The 7006-nt window shown below is 40.4% G+C and overlaps 1 long non-coding RNA gene across 1 annotated transcript in view; it reads left to right on the top strand.

Moving 5' to 3' along the window:
- The first annotated feature begins 1763 nt into the window (after positions 1-1763).
- The window catches only part of LOC125482012, a 9345-nt gene continuing 4102 nt past the window's right edge, over positions 1764-7006 (top strand). Inside the window, exons 1-2 of the long non-coding RNA XR_007261521.1 lie at positions 1764-2004; positions 2596-2677. This is a non-coding gene — a long non-coding RNA (uncharacterized LOC125482012). The remainder of the gene's footprint in view (positions 2005-2595; positions 2678-7006) is intronic.

The following is a 7006-nucleotide window of genomic DNA, read 5'->3' as shown; positions in this document are numbered from 1 at the left end:
GAACATTACAACAGAGGAACAGGTCTTCCAAATCCATGCTGACTCTGGCTGATCCTGACATTTTATCCCAATTATCTGCAATAAAATCTTCTTTTTTCCCTGCAGGCTGACTGGTCTAAACTTCCAAGTTTTATCTCTACACTCCCTTTACAAATAGATTGCTTACATTAGCTACCCTCCAATTTTTGGAAATTATTGTAGTGCCTATAAAGGTTTGGAACATCACCAGCAATACATCCACTATTTCTAAGAGCTCTGGAACATAAATTATCAGTCACTGGTATTTCCCAGCTTTCAATCCTATCAATATTCGCAACACAATTTACTGAATAATACTGACTTGATTCAGTTTCTCCCTCTCACTAAACTCTGATTTCCCCAAAATTCCTGGTGTGTTATGTGCGTCGTCCTGTGTGAACATAGAACAACAGTAAGTATTCAGTTGGGTAGCCATTTTTTATTCCTCACAATGGACTCCCCCCTTTTTGATTGTAAGTGACACGCATTTGTGTTTACCAACCTCGTTTTATTTCCATCCTCCTTTTACATATTTATCAATACATTAACAGTTAGTTTTTAATGGCTTCTGCAAACTTGCTCTTTTCCACATTTTCTCATTCATAATCAATGCATTTGTTTATTCCTTCTTTCCTCATTTTGAAATTTTCCCCAGCTTCAGGGACTTTTATTTTCTTTCCAGTTCTTTTTCTTCTCAATTTGTACGCCTCTTCCATGGATCAAAAACTATGTTAAGTAGCCCTCTTAAACGACAGTTTTGTAAACTGTAAAAAAGCACCTTCCATACTCACGAATACATCCATTTAAAAGGATTTGGGCAGCCGATGTGGAGGAACACTACCTTGCTATAGGGCAAATTCCCATCCAAGCCACCCACCATCCTAACTTAGAAATATATCCCCTTTCCTTCACTGTCGCTGGATCAAGACCCTGGAACTCCCTACTGACAGCAATGTGGGCAGTACATGGATACAATTGTTCCAGAAGGCGGCTCAGCACCACCTTCTCAAGGGAGGAAACTGGGGACGGGCAATAAATGTTGGGACCAGCCAGCGACATCCACGTCCCAGGAGTGAGTAAACAAGAAAATTTAGGGTCTATTGTTGAGGTATCCCGTTCATCTCAAGGTTTCTGTCTGCACATACCTGAGAATAAAATCAGTCATCTACTCGAAACTGGTACTTGCATCGCGTTCCGGAGATGTTATTACACACCTCTGGTCCGGGTGCAATTTTAGCACGGTCCTCCTGACCCAGAAATAGGGACACTACCACCGCGCCGCAAGACTCCCTCCAACAGTTACATTCTGCCTTCGTAAGAATGTCCCATTTGTTCCATCGGTCTGTATGTTATTTTGACAGAGTTAAAATGAAACGGAGGTCAGCAGGATTGAATACTACAGTTAACCTGAGATCCGACGTGATGTTATTGAATGGTGAAGCACATTAAAGGGTCGAATGGCCGTCAACTTCACAGCTTCCCCATCAGAATGTAAGTTATTAACATGACCCGGGAATGATCTCCATTGGAGCTTCAGAAAAGGTCAATGCCCCAGCCTGAAACGTTCTCTGCCTTTTCCCCCACAGCCCCATTTGCTTTGCTCAAACTGGGAGTAAAGGGAATTGGGGAAATGACCAATTGATGTTTGTTTCTGGGACTCATTGGGAAAAGCAACGCATGCGCGATGCTGGCCCGGCCCCCGAAGCTGCTTGTTGCTGACTGGAGGTGCGCATGCGTGAGGCCCTCCCCCACCGCTGCCATTGAGGAGCATTTACTCAGTGAGTGGAAGAGGTTTGTTTGAAACAGACCGCAATGGAGAGACCAGCGTCCGGGGAAGCGAGGGAACAGCAGGCTTCTTCCAGCAGCACATCGAGATTTGAGTCCATGGGGGTTCCGACAGCGGCATTGATTCGGGCTCAGTTCAGGGAGAACCGGGGACTGTTTGTAAGAGGCCGAGTGGAGCAGGAACTGGTCCCGTCACTTGGAGTAAGCGGCCTGGCGGGGAAGAGGGAGGCCTTTCTCGGGCTGTGTGTGGCCCTGCTGAGGGAGACACAGCGGCAAGAAGCTGCTTGGGTGGTCATTGTTGTGATATTTAGTCCTCCAAACGCTGATGGTAATTCACCGTTAGCTTCTGTTTCACGTTGTTTGTTGCGAATTGGCATTGAATCGTAAAGAAGTCACAGTACATACAAATGTGTTAATCATGTAAAGTATAAATACAGCACTCACTGGTTTAAAACTCTCGTATTTTTTTTTGAAATAGTGCCTGTTGTTCTTCCCTTAAATAGACAGTGTATTGGAAGCTGGGTATTGAACTGTATAAGCATTCAATTCATGGACCGTGCAGGTGTTGGTTAGTTTTTGTATCTCAGTAAATTGTTTTAGAATTTCGCAAAAAGAAAGAGACGAGGAGGAGCTCAGGTTCATGATGGAGCCAGACCCTTCTCTGTTTGAATTGTTGGCTTTAAAACAAGGAAGTATTATGAGTATTAAGTAAATTTTGCATTGATCAGTTTTAATATTTTCAAACTCGTTGGATGTTGACTTACAGGAGAATTCTGTTCTGTCTTCCTCCAGGCAAATATTTGATGGGCCAGGACAATATCATATTTCCTCATTACAGCACCAAGTGTGACCAGCTGCTCCTACCAAACAGCAGGTATGTTAGCAATGTCAGAGTGGAGAATTTACTTTCCACAGACACAGAGCTAAGACTTGCATTGAGCTCAATTTCCAGGTATATACATTCAATCCAAGGGTCAAACACCACCAACAAAATACATTTTTTTTTTTCTCTATAACCCGGTGCAGTTCCAGGAAAGTTCATCTTTGAAAGCCCATTGTCATTCATAGCATTTGAAGAGGGATAGATTGAATCTTCATTACAAATATACACTCTAACTGCATTGAATGCACGTTAAGTAAGGGCATTTTTAAAGTTACAATCAAGGTATATAAATAGATCAAGTTGTTACATTGTTACAATGACCATATATGGACTGGATATTGAGTACAGACATGGAAGGAAACTTTTGAAGTTATCAGTGAATGAGGAAGGCAAAAATAATAAACAGAAGATTCTGGAAAAGCTCAGCAGGTCTGGCAGCATCTGTGATGAGAAATCAGAGTTAACGTTTCAGGCCTGGTACACTTCCTCTGTTCTGAACTAAGGCCACCGGATCTGGGAGGCATTGGCTTAGTGGTATTATCACTGGACTGTTAATCCAGAGACCAGACAACACTCTGGGGACCTGGTTCGAATACCGCCACAGCAGATGGTGGAATTTGAATTCAATAAACATCTGGAATTAAGAATCTAATGATGACAATAAATCTGTTGTCTGTTGTCAGGAAAAAAAAAACATCTTGTTCACTCATGTCCTTGAGGGAAGGAAACTGCCATCCTTACCTTGTCTGGCCTACGTGTGACTCCAGACCCACAGCAATGTGGTTGACTCTGAACTGCCCTCTGGGCAATTAGGGACAGGCAATAAATGCGAGCCTAGTCAACAACACCCTCATACTGTGAATGAATAAAGAATAAAACTTTTGAGAAGAGGTTATTCTGAGGCAAAAGGGAGCATTGCACAAACAACAACTGCAAGAAGATTTGTTAGAGACAGTTTGAAGTTTTGGAACAAACATTGAACAGGATAGTAAACTCCTGCAATAACAAACAGATGAACTCATGGGATTATGGTTCACATAAGTACGACAGGATCAAACACGTTCATTAAATTACGGTCGTAATTGATTCCAATCTCATTAATGAAAGGATGTTGTCCCTTTAGGTGAACAGAGTTAGTTAGGGCAAGGGGTGTGAATCATCCCAAAAGACAGTCAGCCTAGACAGTCATGAAAACAGCAGATCACACCATTTTGCAGCGATTAGTTGTTTCTTTGAAATTATTCACAGTATTAAGAAATAGATTCTAGTTAAACATTCTTCAGATAATTGTGTTGAAATCTATAAATATACATACATAATAAAATACAAAGATCACTAAAAGCATTAGGGAAAAGATTCAAATAGAGAAGTTAGTTAGTCTCTGGAGGCTTTCCTATATCACTGAAGGAATGCTTAGTGCACCTTGTTAAGGTGAATAATTAGTTCATGCCATTGCATAGTTACACCAACCATATGTGAAGTAGATACTGAGTACAGATATGGATGGAAACATTCACATCAGTAACTGAGCAGGACAGTATTAAACATTTGACCAATACATGTCCCAGGCAGAGACAGAACAATTAAATAATGTGACTTTTAAATACACACATCCTGTGCCAAAGCCTGACAGAGAATGCTTACTGAGTGTACGTGTTCTCTCTCTCTCTCGGTCTGTCTCTGTCTCTATCTCTCTGTCTGTCCCTCTCTCACACGCGCACCCTCGCGTACACACACACACACACACAGACTTGCAAATACATACACTATCCCGACACGTGCTACAACATCTAACAGCCATGAAGATCATGTACACTGCAAGCCTCAGAACGTGTAACATTCAAAGTGATTTCTCCTCATGGATTTCAGATTGGAGAGCTAGCTTTTCATGATAAGAGACAAACAGAACAGAACGTGAGCTAAGTAATTCAATCCCCATGCATTTAAATCCATGGTAATTGCCGTGGTCATAAACTAAATATCATTTGTTCACTCCATCGGAAAAAACTGTTGAATTTTGTGACAGAATTCTCATGAACTGCTCCAAGAAATAAATTGAAGAGGATATTAATTGCACCTCCAAATGTCTCACCATCTCTTTGACTTAGAGAGGCAATTGAAGTATCAACTCCTTTTGTATAAACTGGAGGAATTGCATATCAGGACAAGTTTTAGATTGAAACCTATATTGCCATTGAATTTGTTTGCACAGAACTATAAACGGAAAAGCAGAACCCATCTGATACACAACTCCTGAATATAAAGTTTGTTATTAAATGGGCCAGAAGGAAATCAAATAAGATACAGAAAAAAAACATACATTCAAGCAGATAATCAAGGTTGATGACTATACAATTAAGAATGTCTCGAACAGTGAACTTGCAAAGATGAACATTAAACTCTAAACACATTTAGACCAGACACTGACCAATCCTATAATAAAATTTAAACTGTACCATAGCCTGAATATTGTGGAATGTACTCAACCCGCAGGCACACTGCCAGAGACATACAAGGGTAAAAACACTAACAGTTTCACTTTCAGCACCTTACACATTTGGCAGCAAATAAAATCTGATTTGTGTTGAGGAGCAGATATTTGAACATCAAAGAAAACCTGCAACTTCTAAAAGTGCAATATTCGACTGAAACTGACAGTCACAGGTTGAGAACTTCACTTGCACATTCACACAGCAGAAAGTTGACAGGGAGCGAATGACAAATGCATTCACACATTCACAAACCAGATAGTGACAGGTATAGGTTAATAACTAGTCACTCAGATTTACAGGGCAGGATCTGACTGGGACAAATGGCACAAATACACTCGCACAGCCATAGGGAAGAAACTGACACGCACATAGTGATAAGTACACTCTCATATTCGCATATCGGAAAATGACAGGGACAGAATGATAATTGCACACACATTCAGACTGCAAAAAACTGACTGGGAGAGATTGATAAATGCATGCACACGTTACAGAAGGAAAAAGCATAAACATAGAGAGTTTGATAACAACACTTGGATATTCACAGAAGAATTTGACAGGTACATTTTCAGAACGCTGTGGTTGGTTCGCTTGCCGAGCTGGTTTGTTAGTTTGCAAAGATTTCATTACCCTGCTGGGTAACATCATCAATGCAGCTTCCGATGATGTTACCCAGTAGGGTAATGAAACGTCTGCAAATGAATGAACCAGCTCGGCAAGCGAACCAACCACAGTATTCATGACCCAATCTACTCAGGAACCTTAGACATATTCATAATACAGTCCCGCATTCACGAAGCAGGAAGTGACGGCTACAGATTGATGACTAAACTCACATATTACACAGCAGAAACTGAGAGGGACAGATTAATGACCACATTCACAACTTCACATGACAGCTCTGACAGGTACAGATCAATAACTACACACAATTATTCACAAAACCAAAGCTGACAGATACAAATTAAAAACAGTGCTCTCACATTCCCCAAGTAGAAACTGACAGGTATTTTTTGATAACTAAAGCACACGTTCACAGAGCAGAAACTATCAGGGATAGAATAATAATTGCACATACACATTTGAACATTCTCATTACAGACACTGACAGGGACAGATTGATAAATACATTCACATAGCTTAAATTGATGGGGAGGGAATGATAAATGCATTCTCACATTCACAAATCAGAAACAGGTATAGATTAGTAACTACACTCTCAGATACACAGGAGAAACTGAAAGTGACAGATTAGTAAATATACTCAAGCCAGCACTTAGCAGAAACTGACAGGAACCATGATGATACTAGTTTCATCTAGCAAAAACTGATAGGTACAGTTTGATAACTATACTTACATTTTTACAAAGCAGAATTTGACAGGTAAAAATTGATAATTACACGCGTATTGAGGAGCAGCAACTGACCTACATAGATTGACAAATGTGCACTCACATTCACTTTGCAGAAACTGACAGGTAAAATTTGATAACTACACTCTCATATTGACAAAAGCTGAACTGACCGGCAGAGATTGATAACTACATTCACATGGAAGAAACTGACAGGCGCAAACTATGTTTAAATATTCACACAGCAGAAACTGACAGATACAGATTGTTCATTACATTCACACATTCACGTTTTCGAAACCAACAGGTACAAATTGATAACTGCACTCAAACATTCACATGGCAGAAACTAACATGAACAGATTGATGACTAAACTCACATATCGACATTGCAGAAACAGACAGGGATAGATTGCTGTATGAATATATAAATGTCTTTATCAATCAGTCTCTGTCAGTTTTGGAAACTGAATTCA

Source organism: Rhincodon typus, unplaced genomic scaffold (genome assembly GCF_021869965.1).
Source record: "Rhincodon typus isolate 14 unplaced genomic scaffold, sRhiTyp1.1 hic_rhity00005005, whole genome shotgun sequence".
Lineage (NCBI taxonomy): Eukaryota > Metazoa > Chordata > Chondrichthyes > Orectolobiformes > Rhincodontidae > Rhincodon > Rhincodon typus.
Note: the sequence above shows the minus strand (reverse complement) of the source record. Positions and strands in the feature narration are given on the sequence as shown.